This window comes from Lethenteron reissneri, unplaced genomic scaffold (genome assembly GCF_015708825.2).
Source record: "Lethenteron reissneri isolate LAM-NWPU_2019-01 unplaced genomic scaffold, ASM1570882v1 scaffold_139, whole genome shotgun sequence".
NCBI lineage: Eukaryota > Metazoa > Chordata > Hyperoartia > Petromyzontiformes > Petromyzontidae > Lethenteron > Lethenteron reissneri.
In genome coordinates this window covers 208,506-229,788 of record NW_026891102.1, presented here as the reverse complement: position 1 = coordinate 229,788, position 21,283 = coordinate 208,506, and the positions used below count along the sequence as shown (strand labels likewise).

The window sequence follows — 21,283 nt, the reverse complement described above, 5'->3', positions numbered from 1 at the left end:
ATACCACACACCATACCACACCGCACACTCACACCACTCACCACACCACTCTCACCACATACCATATCACACACTCACACCACGTACCATACCACACACTCACACCACACTCCTCACTCACTCACTTCACTCACACTACCACTCCCACTCACCTCACACACACACACCACTCACCCACACATACCACTAACTCACCCACACCACACACCACTCACCCACACATACCACTCACTCACACCGCACCCACTCACACCCCACACCCCTCACTCACACACACTCACCCCACACACCACTCACCCCACACACCCCTCACACGCCCCTGCAGACCTCACCTCCGTGAGCGGCCTTCGCACCCCGGCCCCGATCACCGCCGGGTCCTCCATCACACTCATACCACTCTCACCACATACCACACCACTCTCACTCTCACCACATACAACACACTTGCACCACACACCATACCACTCTCACTCACACCACTCTCACCACATACCACACACTCACCCACTCACCCACCACTCACACCGCACCCACTCACACCTCATACGCCACTCACTCACACCCCTCACTCACACACCACACACCCACACGCCCCTGCAGACCTCACCTCTGTGAGCGGCCTTCGTACCCCGGCCCTGATCACTGCCGGATCCTCCATGTCGTCCTCCAGCACCAGCTTGCTGATGCTGTCCTCAAAGCCGCTCTCCGCCAGCGAGTCGTCCGCCCGTTCATCCCCCTCGCCGCCCTCACCGTCGTCCCCCTCATCCCCCTCGCACCCGACCCCGACCGCGACCCCGCCGGGCGAGGAACAGGGGGGCAACAGCAGCAGCAGGGAGCTCTCGTGCGGCCAGGGATCGTCGCAGGGAAGGTGGTGGTGGTGGTGGTGCGGGTGGTGGTGGTGGTTGTGGTGGTGGTGCGGTGGGGGGTTGTACAGTGTGGGGAGAGAGAGCAACGGCGAGTCCTGGGAGGGTTCCCCAGTCTTCGTCTGTGGGGAGGGGAGGGGAGGGGGGAGATGGGGGTGAGTCACTGATGCCACCAGCAGCAGCAGCAGCACCATCATTAACATCACCACCATCACCATCATTAACATCACCACCATCACCACCACCACTACCACCATTACCACCACCACCACTACCACCATTACCAGCAGCACCACCATCACCACCACCAGCGCCACCACCACCAGCAGCAGCACCAGCACCACCAGCACCATCATCATCACCACCGCCACCATCATCATCACCACCGCCACCATCTCCTCCACCATATCCACCACCTCCGCCACCGCCCAGCACCATCATCAACCGTCAACCCCAACCACCAACCACCACCACCAGCACCCACCGCCATCACCACCAGCGCCTCCACCACCACCGCCATCAACACCACCATCTTCACCACCACCACCGCCATCATCGCCGCCACCATCGCCATCAACACCACCATCACCAACATCACCGCCACCCCCGCCACCACCACCACCGCCACCACCGCCATCACCCACCACCAGCGCCACCAGCACCACCATCATCACCAGCACCACCATCATCATCACCACCACCAGCACCACCACCAGCACCACCTCCACCGCCACCGCCACCACCAGCAGCACCATCACCACCGCCATCATCACCACCACAACCACTACCACCACCATCAGCACCACCACCATCACCACCACCACTGCCACCAGCACCACCATCAGCACCACCACCATCATCACCACCACCCCCACCATCGCTACCAGCACCACCAGCACCACCACCATCATCACCTCCACCACCATCACCACCATCACCACCACCACCACCACCCCCACCACCATCACCACCAGCACCATCCACCACCACCACCACCGCCACCACCGCCACCACCACCACCACCGCCACCACCACCACCACCACCGCCACCACCACACACACCACCCACCACCACCACCACAACAATCACCACCACAACCACCATCACCATCATCACCCATCGCCACCACCATCACCACCACCACCACCAGCATCATCATCACCACCACCACCGCCATCACCATCACCATCACCACCACCACCACAACGACAATCACCACCACCACCACAACAATCACCACCACAACCGCCATCTCCACCACCACAACCACCACAACCACCACCGCCACCACTGCCACCACCATCATCACCACCACCGCCACCACCACCGTACCAGTGGCCCCGGCACCACCAGCACCACCGCCACCACCACCACCATCATCACCACCAGCACCCCCACCACCCCCACCATCACCACCACCATCATCACCACCACCAGCGCCACCAGCACCACCATCACCATCACCGCCACCACCATCACCATCATCACCACCAGCACCACCGCCACCACCACCACCATCACCACCACCATCACCACCACCAGCGCCACCAGCACCACCATCACCATCACCGCCACCACCATCACCACCACCATCACCACCATCACCACCACCACCACCATCACCACCACCAGCGTACCAGTGGCCCCGGCACCGAACGTGTCGTCGTTGTACTGGTCGATGTCTTCATCGTCATCGGCCATCGCCTGGAGGCCACCGCCTCCCACCTCCCCCCCCACCTCCTCCTCCATCACCTTCACGCACACAGACAAAGAGCCCCCGGGTAGCCTTCATGGAATGCTAGGGCAAGTGCTGTTCATCGCAGATGTACACAGACAAAGATCCCCCGTATAGCCTCTAGCAGAATGCTGGGGCAAGTGCGGTCCACCCAAAAGCACACAGACAAAGAGCCCCCAGATAGCCTCTAGCAGAATGCTGGGGCAAGTCCTCTCCATCACAGACACACACAAAGACAAAGATACCCCGTATAGCCTCTAGCAGAATACTGGGGCAAGTGCAGTCCACCCAAAAGCACACAGACAAAGAGCCCCCAGATAGCCTCTAGCAGAATACTGGGGCAAGTGCTGTTCATCGCAAATGTACACAGACAAAGATACCCCGTATAGCCTCTAGCAGAATGCTGGGGCAAGTGCTGTTCACCACAGCCACACATGAAGACAAAGATCCCCCGTATAGCCTCTAGCAGAATGCTGGGGCAAGTGCTGTAGTCAGCGAGTAGCAGCTACACAGTGTGGCACGCTCACCGCACGCCGCAAACACCAGGTTACAGATTCGAGGCCGAGGCGACCTAGGGGAGGCCCAGGACCGGTTCAGATAAATCTCTGGCGGGTTACGGTGATGATGGTCACCACACAGAGGGACACGTGGGGTAGACACACACACAGGGTAGAGACCATCACCACAGCAGTGTCAGTCTAGCAGTAGAGAGACAACGGTGATGATGATGGTCACCACACAGAGGGACACGTAGGATAGACACACACACAGGGTAGACACCATCACAGTGTCCAGTCTAGCAGTAGAGAGACCAGTGATGATGATGCCCACACAGAGGGACACGTGGGGTAGACACACACACAGGGTAGAGACCATCACCACAGCAGTGTCAGTCTAGCAGTAGAGAGACCAGTGATGACCAACACATAGAGAGACACGTGTAGACACACACACAGGGTAGAGACCATCACCACCACAATGTCAGTCTAGCAGTAGAGAGACCACGATGATGATGATGGTCACCACACAGAGGGACACGTGGGGTAGACACACACACAGGGTAGACACCATCACCAGCAGTGTCAGTCTAGCAGTGGAGAGACCACAACGGTGATGATGGTCACCACACAGAGGGACACGTGGGGTAGACACACACACACAGGGTAGACACCATCACCAGCAGTGTCAGTCTAGCAGTAGAGAGACCACGATGATGATGATGGTCACCACACAGAGGGACACGTGGGGTAGACACACACACAGGGTAGAGACCATCACCACCAGTGTCAATCTAGCAGTAGAGAGACCACGATGATGATGATGATCACCACACAGAGGGTCACGTGGAGTAGACACACACACATGGTAGAGACCATCACCACCAGTGTCAATCTAGCAGTGGAGAGACCACGGCGATGATGATGATCACCACACAGAGGGTCACGTGGAGTAGACACACACACATGGTAGAGACCATCACCACCACCAGTCAGTCTAGCAGTAGAGAGACAACGGTGGTGATGATGGTCACCACACAGAGGGTCACGTGGGGTAGACACACACACAGGGTAGAGACCATCACCACAGCAGTGTCAGTCTAGCAGTAGAGAGACCACGATGATGATGATGGTCACCACACAGATGGACACGTGGGGTAGACACACACACAGGGTAGAGACCATCACCACCAGTGTCAGTCTAGCAGTAGAGAGACCAGTGAAGATGATGCCCACACAGAGGGACACGTGGGGTAGACACACACAGGGTAGAGACCATCACCACCACTGTCAGTCTAGCAGTGGAGAGACCACGATGATGATGATGGTCACCACACAGAGGGACACGTGTTGACACACACACAGGGTAGAGACCATCACCAGCAGTGTCAGTCTAGCAGTAGAGAGAACACGGTGATGATGATGGTCACCACACAGAGGGACACGTGGGGTAGACACACACAGGGTAGAGACCATCACCACAGCAGTGTCAATCTAGCAGTAGAGAGACCCCGGTGATGATGATGGTCACCACACAGAGGGACACGTGGGGTAGACACACACAGGGTAGACACCATCACCATCATCAGTGTCAGTCTAGCAGTAGAGAGACCACGATGGTGATGCCCACACAGAGGGTCACGTGTAGACACACACACACACACACAGAGACACGTGTAGACACACACACACACACAGAGACACGTGTAGACACACACACACACACACAGACACGTGTAGACACACACACACACACAGAGGGACACGTGTAGACACACACACACACACAGAGGGACACGTGTAGACACACACACACACAGAGGGACACGTGTAGACACACACACACAGAGGGACACGTGTAGACACACACACACAGAGGGACACGTGTAGAACACACACACACAGAGGGACACGTGTAGACACACACACACACAGAGGGACACGTGTAGACACACACACACACACAGAGGGACACGTGTAGACACACACACACACAAGAGGGACACGTGTAGACACACACACACACAGAGGGACACGTGTAGACACACACACAGAGGGACACGTGTAGACACACACACACAGAGGACACGTGTAGACAACACACACACACAGAGACACGTGTAGACACACACACACACACAGAGACACGTGTAGACACACACACACACACAGAGACACGTGTAGACACACACACACACACACAGAGACACGTGTAGACACACACACACACACACAGAGACACGTGTAGACACACACACACACACACAGAGACACGTGTAGACACACACACACACACAGAGACACGTGTACACACACACACACAGAGACACGTGTAGACACACACACACACACAGAGACACGTGTAGACACACACACACAGAGACACGTGTAGACACACACACACACACACAGAGACACGTGTAGACACACACACACACACACAGAGACACGTGTAGACACACACACACACACAGAGACACGTGTAGACACACACACACACACAGAGGGACACGTGTAGACACACACACACACAGGGACACGTGTAGACACACACACACACAGGGACACGTGTAGACACACACACACACAGGGACACGTGTAGACACACACACACACAGGGACACGTGTAGACACACACACACACAGGGACACGTGTAGACACACACACACACAGGGACACGTGTAGACACACACACACACAGGGACACGTGTAGACACACACACACACAGGGACACGTGTAGACACACACACACACAGGGACACGTGCAGACACACACACACACACACAGGGACACGTGCAGACACACACACACACACAGGGACACGTGCAGACACACACACACACAGGGACACGTGCAGACACACACACACACAGGGACACGTGTAGACACACACACACACAGGGACACGTGTAGACACACACACACACAGGGACACGTGTAGACACACACACACACATAGAGGGACACGTGTAGACACACACACACACATAGAGGGACACGTGTAGACACACACACACACACCACATAGAGGGACACGTGTAGACACACACACACACACATAGAGGGACACGTGTAGACACACACACACACAGAGGGACACGTGTAGACACACACACAAAGAGGGACACGTGTAGACACACACACAGAGACACGTGTAGACACACACACAGAGACACGTGTAGACACACACACAGAGACACGTGTAGACACACACACAGAGACACGTGTAGACACACACACAGAGACACGTGTAGACACACACACACACAGAGACACGTGTAGACACACACACACACAGAGACACGTGTAGACACACACACACACAGAGACACGTGTAGACACACACACACACAGGGACACGTGCAAGACACACACACACACAGGGACACGTGCAGACACCACACAACACCGGACACGGCAACACACACACAGGGACACGTGCAGACACACACACACACAGGGACACGTGTAGACACACACACACAGGGACACGTGTAGACACACACACACACAGGGACACGTGTAGACACACACACACACAGGGACACGTGTAGACACACACACACACAGGGACACGTGTAGACACACACACACACAGGGACACGTGTAGACACACACACACACAGGGACACGTGTAGACACACACACACACAGGGACACGTGTAGACAACACACACACACAGGGACACGTGTAGACACACACACACACAGGGACACGTGTAGACACACACACACACAGGGACACGTGTAGACACACACACACAGGGACACGTGTAGACACACACACACAGGGACACGTGTAGACACACACACACACACAGGGACACGTGTAGACACACACACAGGGTAGACACCATCACAGTGTCCAGTCTAGCAGTAGAGAGACCAGTGATGATGATGCCCACACAGAGGGACACGTGGGGTAGACACACACACAGGGTAGAGACCATCACCACAGCAGTGTCAGTCTAGCAGTAGAGAGACCAGTGATGACCAACACATAGAGAGACACGTGTAGACACACACACAGGGTAGAGACCATCACCACCACAATGTCAGTCTAGCAGTAGAGAGACCACGATGATGATGATGGTCACCACACAGAGGGACACGTGGGGTAGACACACACACAGGGTAGACACCATCACCAGCAGTGTCAGTCTAGCAGTGGAGAGACCACAACGGTGATGATGGTCACCACACAGAGGGACACGTGGGGTAGACACACACACAGGGTAGACACCATCACCAGCAGTGTCAGTCTAGCAGTAGAGAGACCACGATGATGATGATGGTCACCACACAGAGGGACACGTGGGGTAGACACACACACAGGGTAGAGACCATCACCACCAGTGTCAATCTAGCAGTAGAGAGACCACGATGATGATGATGATCACCACACAGAGGGTCACGTGGAGTAGACACACACACATGGTAGAGACCATCACCACCAGTGTCAATCTAGCAGTGGAGAGACCACGGCGATGATGATGATCACCACACAGAGGGTCACGTGGAGTAGACACACACACATGGTAGAGACCATCACCACCACCAGTCAGTCTAGCAGTAGAGAGACAACGGTGGTGATGATGGTCACCACACAGAGGGTCACGTGGGGTAGACACACACACAGGGTAGAGACCATCACCACAGCAGTGTCAGTCTAGCAGTAGAGAGACCACGATGATGATGATGGTCACCACACAGATGGACACGTGGGGTAGACACACACACAGGGTAGAGACCATCACCACCAGTGTCAGTCTAGCAGTAGAGAGACCAGTGAAGATGATGCCCACACAGAGGGACACGTAAGGTAGACACACACAGGGTAGAGACCATCACCACCACTGTCAGTCTAGCAGTGGAGAGACCACGATGATGATGATGGTCACCACACAGAGGGACACGTGTTGACACACACACAGGGTAGAGACCATCACCAGCAGTGTCAGTCTAGCAGTAGAGAGAACACGGTGATGATGATGGTCACCACACAGAGGGTCACGTGGGGTAGACACACACAGGGTAGAGACCATCACCACAGCAGTGTCAGTCGAGCAGTAGAGAGACTACGGTGGTGATGATGGTCACCACACAGAGGGACACGTGGGGTAGACACACACACAGGGTAGACACCATCACAGTGTCCAGTCTAGCAGTAGAGAGACCAGTGATGATGATGCCCACACAGAGGGACACGTGGGGTAGACACACAGGATAGAGACCATCACCACCACCAGTCTAGCAGTAGAGAGGCCACGATGATGATGGTCACCACACAGAGGGACACGTGGGGTAGACACACACACAGGGTAGAGACCATCACCACAGCAGTGTCAGTCTAGCAGTAGAGAGGCCACGATGATGATGATGGTCACCACACAGAGGGACACGTGTAGACACACACACACACAGGGTAGAGACCATCACCACAGCAGTGTCAGTCTAGCAGTGGAGAGACCCCGGTGATGATGGTCACCACACAGAGGGACACGTGGGGTAGACACACACAGGGTAGAGACCATCACCACCAGCAGTGTCAGTCTAGCAGTAGAGAGACCACGATGATGATGGTCACCACACAGAGGGACACGTGGGGTAGACACACACAGGGTAGAGACCATCACCACAGCAGTGTCAGTCGAGCAGTAGAGAGACAACGGTGGTGATGATGGTCACCACACAGAGGGACACGTGGGGTAGACACACACAGGGTAGAGACCATCACCACAGCAGTGTCAGTCTAGCAGTAGAGAGAACACGGTGATGATGATGGTCACCACACAGAGGGACACGTGGGGTAGACACACACAGGGTAGAGACCATCACCACAGCAGTGTCAATCTAGCAGTAGAGAGACCCCGGTGATGATGATGGTCACCACACAGAGGGACACGTGGGGTAGACACACACAGGGTAGACACCATCACCATCATCAGTGTCAGTCTAGCAGTTAGAGAGACCACGATGGTGATGCCCACACAGAGGGTCACGTGTAGACACACACACACACACACAGAGACACGTGTAGACACACACAACACACACACAGGACACGTGTAGACACACACACACCACACACAGGGACACGGTAGACACACACACACACACAGAGGGACACGTGTAGACACACACACACACAGAGGGACACGTGTAGACACACACACACAGAGGGACACGTGTAGACACACACACACAGAGGGGACACGTGTAGACACACACACACAGAGGGGACACGTGTAGACACACACACAGAGGGACACGTGTAGACACACACACAGAGGGACACGTGTAGACACACACACACAGAGACACGTGTAGACACACACACACAGAGACACGTGTAGACACACACACACACACACAGAGACACGTGTAGACACACACACACACACACAGAGACACGTGTAGACACACACACACACAGAGACACGTGTAGACACACACACACACCACAGAGACACGTGTAGACACACACACACACACAGAGACACGTGTAGACACACACACACACACAGAGACACGTGTAGACACACACACACACACACAGAGACACGTGTAGACACACACACACACACACAGAGACACGTGTAGACACACACACACACACAGAGGGACACGTGTAGACACACACACACACACAGAGGGACACGTGTAGACACACACACACACAGGGACACGTGTAGACACCACACACACACAGGGACACGTGAAGACACACACACACACAGGGACACGTGTAGACACCACACACACACAGGGACACGTGCAGACACACACACACACACACAGGGACACGTGCAGACACACACACACACACACAGGGACACGTGCAGACACACACACACACACAGGGACACGTGCAGACACACACACACACAGGGACACGTGTAGACACACACACAAACACACAGGGACACGTGTAGACACACACACACACAGGGACACGTGTAGACACACACACACACACATAGAGGGACACGTGTAGACACACACACACACACATAGAGGGACACGTGTAGACACACACACACACACATAGAGGGACACGTGTAGACACACACACACACACATAGAGGGACACGTGTAGACACACACACACACACATAGAGGGACACGTGTAGACACACACACACACACATAGAGGGACACGTGTAGACACACACACACACATAGAGGACACGTGTAGACACACACACACACAGGACACGTGTAGACACACACACAGAGACACGTGTAGACACACACACAGAGACACGTGTAGACCACACACAGAGACACGTGTAGACACACACACAGAGACACGTGTAGACACACACACACACACAGAGACACGTGTAGACACACACACACACAGAGACACGTGTAGACACACACACACACAGAGACACGTGTAGACACACACACACACAGGACACGTGTAGACACACACAGAGACACGTGTAGACACACACACAGACACGTGTAGACACACACACACAACACACACAAAGACACGTGTAGACACACACACACACCACAAAGAGGACACGTGTAGACACACACACACAGAGACACGTGTAGACACACACAGAGACACGTGTAGACACACACAGAGACACGTGTAGACACACACACACACACAGAGACACGTGTAGACACACACACACACACAGAGACACGTGTAGACACACACACACACACAGAGACACGTGTAGACACACACACACACACAGAGACACTGTAGACACACACACACACACGTGTAGACACACACACACACACACAGAGACACGTGTAGACACACACACACACACAGAGACACGTGTAGACACACACACACACACAGAGGACACGTGTAGACACACACACACACACAGAGACACGTGTAGACACACACACACAGAGACACGTGTAGACACACACACACAGAGACACGTGTAGACACACACACACAGAGACACGTGTAGACACACACACACACACAGGGACACGTGTAGACACACACACACACACAGGGACACGTGCAGACACACACACACACACAGGGACACGTGCAGACACACCACACACAGGGACCCGTGCAGACACACACACACACAGAGACACGTGTAGGACACACACACACACACAGAGACACGTGTAGACACACACACACACACAGGGACACGTGCAGACACACACACACACAGGGACACGTGCAGACACACACACACACAGGGACACGTGTAGACACACACACACACAGGGACACGTGTAGACACACACACATAGAGGGACACGTGTAGACACACACACATAGAGGGACACGTGTAGACACACACACATAGAGGGACACGTGTAGACACACACACAAAGAGGGACACGTGTAGACACCCACACAGAGACACGTGTAGACACACACACATAGAGGGACACGTGTAGACACACACACAGAGACACGTGTAGACACACACAGAGACACGTGTAGACACACACACAGAGACACGTGTAGACACACACACAGAGACACGTGTAGACACACACACAGAGACACGTGTAGACCACACACACAGAGACACGTGTAAGACACAACACACACAGAGACACGTGTAGACACACCACACAGAGACACGTGTAGACACACACACAGCGACACGTGTAGACCCACAACACACACAGAGACACGTGTAGACACCACACACACAGAGACACGTGTAGACCACACACACACAGCAGAGACACGTGTAGACACCACCACACACAGAGACACGTGTAGACACACACACACACAGAGACACGTGTAGACACACACACACACAGAGACACGTGTAGACACACACAACACACGTGTAGACACACACACCACACACGTGTAGAACACACACACACACAGAGGACACGTGTAGACACACACACACACAGAGACACGTGTAGACACACACACACACACAGGGTACACGTGTAGACACACACACACAACAGGGACACGTGCATGACACACACACACACAGAGACACGTGTAGACACACACACACACAGGGACACGTGCAGACACACCACACACACAGGGACACGTGTAGACACACCACACACACAGGACACGTGTAGACACACACACATAGAGGGACACGTGTAGACACACACACATAGAGGGACACGTGTAGACACACACACACACACTAGAGGGACACGTGTAGACACACACACACAGAGGGACACGTGTAGACACACACACACAGAGGGACACGTGTAGACACACACACAAAGAGGGACACGGTAGACACACACAGAGACACGTGTAGACACACACACAGAGACACGTGTAGACACCACACAGAGACACGTGTAGACACACACACAGAGACCGTGTAGCACACCACAGAGACACGTGTAGACACACACACAGAGACACGTGTAGACACACACAGAGACACGTGTAGACACACACACACACACAGAGACACGTGTAGACACACACACACACAGAGACAGTGTAGCACACACACACAGAGACACGTGTAGACACACACAACACAGAGACACGTGTAGACACACACACACACGTGTAGACACACACACACACACAGAGACACGTGTAGACACACACACACACAGAGACACGTGTAGACACACACACACAGAGACACGTGTAGACACACACACACACAGGGACACGTGCAGACACACACACACACAGGGACACGTGCAGACACACACACACACAGGGACACGTGTAGACACACACACACACAGGGACACGTGTAGACACACACACACACAGGGACACGTGTAGACACACACACACACAGGGACACGTGTAGACACACACACACATAGAGGGACACGTGTAGACACACACACACACACACATAGAGGGACACGTGTAGACACACACACAAAGAGGGACACGTGTAGACACACACACAAAGAGGGACACGTGTAGACACACACACAGAGACACGTGTAGACACACACACAGAGACACGTGTAGACACACACACAGAGACACGTGTAGACACACAAACACACAGAGACACGTGTAGACACACACACACAGAGACACGTGTAGGCACACACACACACAGAGACACGTGTAGGCACACACACACACAGCGACACGTGTAGACACACACACACACAGGACACGTGTAGGACACACACAGAGACACGTGTAGACAACCACAGAGACACGTGTAGACACACACCACACACAAAGAGACACGTGTAGACACACACACACACAAAGAGACACGTGTAGACACACACACACACGTGTAGACCCACACACACACAGAGACACGTGTAGACACACACACACACAGAGACACGTGTAGACACACACACACAACAGAGACACGTGTAGACACACACACACACAGAGACACGTGTAGACACACCACCACAACAGGACACGTGTAGACCACACACACAAACAGGACACGTGTAGACACACACAGAGACACGTGTAGACACACACACACACAGAGACACGTGTAGACACACACACACACAGAGACACGTGTAGACACACACACACACACGTGTAGACACACCACACACACACGTGTAGACACACAACACACACACGTGTAGACCACACACACACACAACGTGTAGACCACACACACACACAGAGACACGTGTAGACACACACACACACACAGTAGACAACGTGTAGGACACACACACACACACAGAGACACGTGTAGACACACACACACACACAGAGACAGTGTAGACACACACACACACAGAGACACGTGTAGACACACACACACACACAGAGACACGGTAGAACACACACACACACAGAGACACGGTAGACACACACACCACACAGAGACACGTGTAGACACACACACACACAGAGACACGTGTGACACACACACACACACAGAGACACGTGTCAGACACACACACACACACCGAGACAAGTGTAGCAACACACCACACACAGAGACACGTGTAGACACACACACACACAGAGACACTGTAGACCAACACACACACAGAGACACGTGTAGACACACACACACAGAGACACGTGTAGACACACACACACAGAGACACGTGTGACCACGTGTAGACACACACACCCAGAGACACGTGTAGGACACACACACACAGAGACACGTGTAGACCACACACACACCAGAGACACGTGTAGACCACACACACACAGAGACACGTGTAGACACACACACACCAGAGGACACGTGTAGACACCACACACACAGAGACACGTGTAGACAACACACACACAGAGACACGTGTAGACCACACACACACACAGAGACACGTGTAGACACACCACACACACAGAGACACGTGTAGACACACACACACACAGAGACACGTGTAGACACACACACCACACAGAGACACGTGTAGACACACACAACAGGAGACACTGTAGACACACACACACACAGAGACACGTGTAGACACAACACACACAGAGACACGTGTAGACACACAACACAGAGACACGTGTAGAACACACACACAGAGACACGTGTAGACACACACACAGAGGACACGTGTAGACACACACACACAGAGACACGTGTAGACACACACACACACAGAGACACGTGTAGACACACACACACACAGAGACACGTGTAGACAACCACACAGAGACACGTGTAGACACACACCACACACAGAGACACGTGTAGACACACACACACACAGAGACACGTGTAGACACCACACACACAGAGACCGTGTAGACACACACACACATAGACACGTGTAGACACACACACACATAGACACGTGTAGACACACACACACAGAGGGGACACGTGTAGACACACACACAGGGTAGAGACCATCCACCAGCAGTGTCCAGTCTAGCAGTAGAGACCACGGTGATGATGATGCCCACCACACACAGGGACACGTGCAGACACAACACACACAGAGGGACACGTGCAGACACACACACACACACACAGGGACACGTGCAGACACACACACACACAGGGACACGTGCAGACACACACACACACAGGGACCGTGCAGACACACACACACAAACACATGGACACGTGCAGACACACACACACACACAGGGACACGTGCAGACACACACACACAGAGGACACGTGTAGACACACACACACACAGAGACACGTGTAGACACACACACACACAGAGACACGTGTAGACACACACACACAGAGACACGTGTAGACACACACACACACACAGAGACACGTGTAGACACACACACACACACACAGAGGACACGTGTAGACACACACACACACACAGAGACACGTACACACACCACACAGAGACACGTACACACACACAGAGACACGTGTAGACACACACACAGAGACACGTGTAGACACACACACACAGAGACACGTGTAGACACACACACACAGAGACACGTGTAGACACCACACACACAGAGACACGTGTAGACACACACACAGGGTAGAGACCATCACCAGCAGTGTCCAGTCTAGCAGTAGAGACCACGGTGATGATGATGCCCACCACACACAGGGACACGTGCAGACACGTGTAGACACACCACACACAGAGGGACACGTGTAGACACACGTACACACACACACAGAGACACGTGTAGACACACACACACACAGAGACACGTACCACACAGAGACACGTGTAGACACACACACACAGAGACACGTGTAGACACACACACACAGAGGACACGTGTAGACACACACACACAGAGACACGTGTAGACACACACACACACAGAGACACGTGTAGACACACACACACACCGAGACACGTGTAGACACACACACACACAGAGACACGTGTAGACACACACACACACAGAGACACGTGTAGACACACACACACACAGAGACACGTGTAGACACACACACACACAGAGACACGTGTAGACACACACACACACAGAGACACGTGTAGACACACACACACACAGAGACACGTGTAGACACACACACACACAGGACACGTGTAGACACACAGAGACACGTGTAGACACACACACACACAGAGACACGTGTAGACACACACACACACAGAGACACGTGTAGACACACACACACACAGAGACACGTGTAGACACACACACACACACAGAGACACGTGTAGACACACACACACACAGAGACACGTGTAGACACACACACACACACAGAGACACGTGTAGACACACACACACACAGAGACACGTGTAGACAACACACAGGACACGTGTAGACACACACAGAGACACGTGTAGACACACACAGAGACACGTGTAGACACACACACAGAGACCACGTGTAGACACACACACACACACACACGTGTAGACACACCACCCACACACACGTGTAGACACACACACACACACACAAACACGTGTAGACACACACACACACACAGAGACCGTGTAGACACACACACACACACAGAGACACGTGTAGACACACACACACACACAGAGACACGTGTAGACACACACACACACAGAGACACGTGTAGACACACAACACACACAGAGACACGTGTAGACACACACACACACAGAGACACGTGTAGACACACACACACACACAGACACGTGTAGACACACACACACACACAGAGACACGTGTAGACACCACACACACACAGAGACACGTGTAGACCACACACACACAGAGACACGTGTACACACACACACCCAGAGACACGTGTAGACCTCACACACACCCAGGAGACAGTGTAGACACACACACACAGAGACACGTGTAGACACACACACACAGAGACACGTGTAGACACACACACACAGAGACACGTGTAGACACCACACACAGAGACACGTGTAGACACACACACACAGAGACACGTGTAGACACACACACACAGAGACACGTGTAGACACACACACACAGAGACACGTGTAGACACACACACACACAGAGACACGTGTAGACACACACACACACAAGAGACACGTGTAGACACACACACACACAGAGACACGTGTAGACACACACACACACAGAGACACGTGTAGACACACACACACACAGAGACAACGTGTAGACACACACCACACACAGAGACACGTGTAGACACACACACACAGAGACACGTGTTAGACACACACACACAGAGACACGTGTAGACACACACACACACAGAGACACGTGTAGACACACACACACACAGAGACACGTGTAGACACACACACACAGAGACACGTGTAGACACACACACACACACAGAGACACGTGTAGACACACACACACACACAGAGACACGTGTAGACCACACACACACACACAGAGACACGTACACACACACACAGAGACACGTACACACACACAGAGACACGTGTAGACACACACACACAGAGACACGTGTAGACACACACACACAGAGACACGTGTAGACACACACACACAGAGACACGTGTAGACCACACACACAGAGACACGTGTAGACACACACACACATAGACACGTGTAGACACACACACACACAGAGACACGTGTAGCCACACACACACAGAGACACGTGTAGACACACACACAGGGTAGAGACCATCACCAGCAGTGTCCAGTCTAGCAGTAGAGACCACGGTGATGATGATGCCCACCACACACAGGGACACGTGCAGACACACACACACAGAGGGACACGTGTAGACACACACACACACACACAGGGTGACCACGTGCAGACACACACACAAACACACCAGGGACACGTGCAGACACACACACACACAGGGACACGTGCAGGACACACACACACAGGGACACGTGCAGACACACACACACACAGGGACACGTGCAGACACACACACACACAGGGACACGTGCAGACACACACACCACAGGGACACGTGCAGACACACACACACACAGGGACACGTGTAGACCACACACACACACAGGGACACGTGTAGACACACACACACACAGGGACACGTGTAGACACACACACACACAGGGACACGTGCAGACACACACACACACAGGGACACGTGCAGACACACACACACACAGGGACACGTGCAGACACACACACACAGGGACACGTGCAGACACACACACACACAGGGACACGTGTAGACACACACACACCACAGGGACACGTGTAGACACACACACACACAGGGACACGTGTAGACACACACACACACAGGGACACGTGTAGACACACACACACACAGGGACACGTGTAGACACACCACACACAGGGACACGTGTAGACACACACAGGGACACGTGTAGACACACACTACACACACAGGGACACGTGTAGACACACACACACACACAGGGACACGTGTAGACACACACACACACACAGGGACACGTGTAGACACACACACACACACAGGGACACGTGTAGACACACACACACACACAGGGACACGTGTAGACACACACACACACACAGGGACACGTGTAGACACACACACACACACACAGGGACACGTGTAGACACACACACACACACACAGAGACACGTGTAGACACACACACACACACAGAGGGACACGTGTAGACACACACACACACAGAGACACGTGTAGACACACACACAGAGACACGTGTAGACACACACACACAGAGGGACACGTGTAGACACACACACACACACAGAGACACGTGTAGACACACACACACACACAGAGGGACACGTGTAGACACACACACACACACAGAGGGACACGTGTAGACACACACACACACACAGAGGGACACGTGTAGACACACACACACACGGTAGACACCACCACCACTACCATCACCACAGTGTCAGTCTAGCAGTAGAGAGACCAGTGATGATGACCACACCACACAGAAGGACACGTGTAGACACACACAGGGTATAGACCATCACCACCACCATCATCAGTGCCAGTCTAGCAGTGGATAGAGCCTTGCCGGGCGAGTTTCAGTGTCGCGGCCTAGCGAGCCAAGTCCCACCACTAACAACCACCAGCAAGGCCTCAAGGCTTGGCGCTGCTGCTGCTACAACAACAACAACCTCCTCGCCCCCCCCGCCAACAACAAAACGTTGCTGCGGCCAGACAGGCGCGCAGGGAGAGAGAGAGAGACAAAGACGGCCGTGACGGGGGGAAGGGAAACTCACGGGACGGTCCCGTCCGAGCGTTAACATCGCCTCCTGACTCCAACCTAGGCGAGCGCCGCCATTTTAAAGTAGGGAGGGGGGGAGGGTTGCGTGGTGACGTCACGCTGCGTGGTGACGTCACCGCGTTGACTCACTCACCTCACGCACACCCTGCGTGGTGACGTCACCGCGTTGGCTAACCTCACGCACACGCTGCGTGGTGACGTCACCGCGTTGGCTCACCTCAAGCACACCCTGCGTGGTGACGTCACGCACACGCTGCGTGGTGACGTCACCGCGTTGGCTCACCTCACGCACACGCTGCGTGGTGACGTCACCGCGTAAGCTCGCCCACCCCTCACGCACATTCTGCGTGGTGACGTCACGCACACGCTGCGTGGTGACGTCACGCACACGCTGCGTGGTGACGTCACGTTAACATCGCCGCTGTCGAAACGCCTCCTGACTCCAACCTCGGCGAGCGCCGCCATTTTAAAGTGGGGAGGGGGGGGAGGGTTGCGTGGTGACGTCACCGCGTTGACTCACCTCACGCACACCCTGCGTGGTGACGTCACGCACACGCTGCGTGGTGACGTCACCGCGTAAGCTCGCCCACCCCTCACGCACACCCTGCGTGGTGACGTCACCGCGTTGGCTCACCTCACGCACACCCTGCGTGGTGACGTCACGCACACCCTGCGTGGTGACGTCATGCACACCCTGCGTGGTGACGTCACCGCGTAAGCTCGCTCACCCTCACGCACACCCTGCGTGGTGACGTCACGCATACCCTGCGTGGTGACGTCACGCACATCCTGCGTGGTGACGTCACCGCGTTGGCTCACCTCACGCACACCCTGCGTGGTGACGTCACCGCGTAAGCTCGCCTACCCCTCGCGCACACCCTGCGTGGTGACGTCACGCACACACTGCGTGGTGACGTCTCCGCACGCCTTCCCCCCCCACCGCATCACCACAAACACCCTGCGTGGTGACGTCACGCACCTCCTGCGTGATTACGTCACCGCGTAGGCTCGAAGATACCTCACACACATTCTGCGTGGTGACGTCACGCACACGTTGCGTGGTGACGTCACATCGTATGAACCTCCAATAACAACAACCGCCATTCGCCACTCAGCGGCGGTGACGTCACCACGACGCTTGTGCCAGGCTAGGTGCACCTTGAGGCTGCCACGTGAAGTGTCGATCGCCCGCTGGCAGGAGGTCACGGGGCAGACCCAGCAGGTGCCACGGGTTGTACTGCTGTGCCAGGCTAGGTGCATGAGGAGGAGGTCACGTGGCAGACCCAGCAGGTGCCACGGGTTGTACTGCTGTGCCAGGCTAGGTGCATGAGGAGGAGGTCACGTGGCAGACCCAGCAGGTGCCACGGGTTGTACTGCTGTGCCAGGCTAGGTGCATGAGGAGGAGGTCACGGGGCAGACCCAGCAGGTGCCACGGGTTGTACTGCTGTGCCAGGCTAGGTGCATGAGGAGGAGGTCACGTGGCAGACCCAGCAGGTGCCACGGGTTGTACTGCTGTGCCAGGCTAGGTGCATGAGGAGGAGGTCACGGGGCAGACCCAGCAGGTGCCACGGGTTGTACTGCTGTGCCAGGCTAGGTGCATGAGGAGGAGGTCACGTGGCAGACCCAGCAGGTGCCACGGGTTGTACTGCTGTGCCAGGCTAGGTGCATGAGGAGGAGGTCACGGGGCAGACCCAGCAGGTGCCACGGGTTGTACTGCTGTGCCAGGCTAGGTGCATGAGGAGGAGGTCACGTGGCAGACCCAGCAGGTGCCACGGGTTGTACTGCTGTGCCAGGCTAGGTGCATGAGGAGGAGGTCACGGGGCAGACCCAGCAGGTGCCACGGGTTGTACTGCTGTGCCAGGCTAGGTGCATGAGGAGGAGGTCACGTGACAGACCCAGCAGGTGCCACGGGTTGTACTGCTGTGCCAGGCTAGGTGCATGAGGTCACGTGACAGACCCAGCAGGTGCCACGGGTTGTACTGCTGTGCCAGGCTAGGTGCATGAGGAGGAGGTCACGGGGCAGACCCAGCAGGTGCCATGGGTTGTACTGCTGTGCCAGGCTAGGTGCATGAGGAGGAGGTCACGGGGCAGACCCAGCAGGT

The 21,283-nt window shown here is 54.7% G+C and overlaps 1 long non-coding RNA gene across 1 annotated transcript; it reads right to left on the bottom strand.

The window, feature by feature from the left end:
• Positions 1-968: 968 nt before the first annotated feature.
• LOC133362156 (uncharacterized) lies at positions 969-19,254 on the bottom strand. Its single transcript, XR_009757462.1, has 3 exons — positions 19,177-19,254; positions 2,502-2,616; positions 969-985 (listed from the first exon to the last, which is right to left on the bottom strand). It is a non-coding gene; the product is annotated as an uncharacterized LOC133362156 (long non-coding RNA).
• Between the last annotated feature and the right edge of the window lie 2,029 nt (positions 19,255-21,283).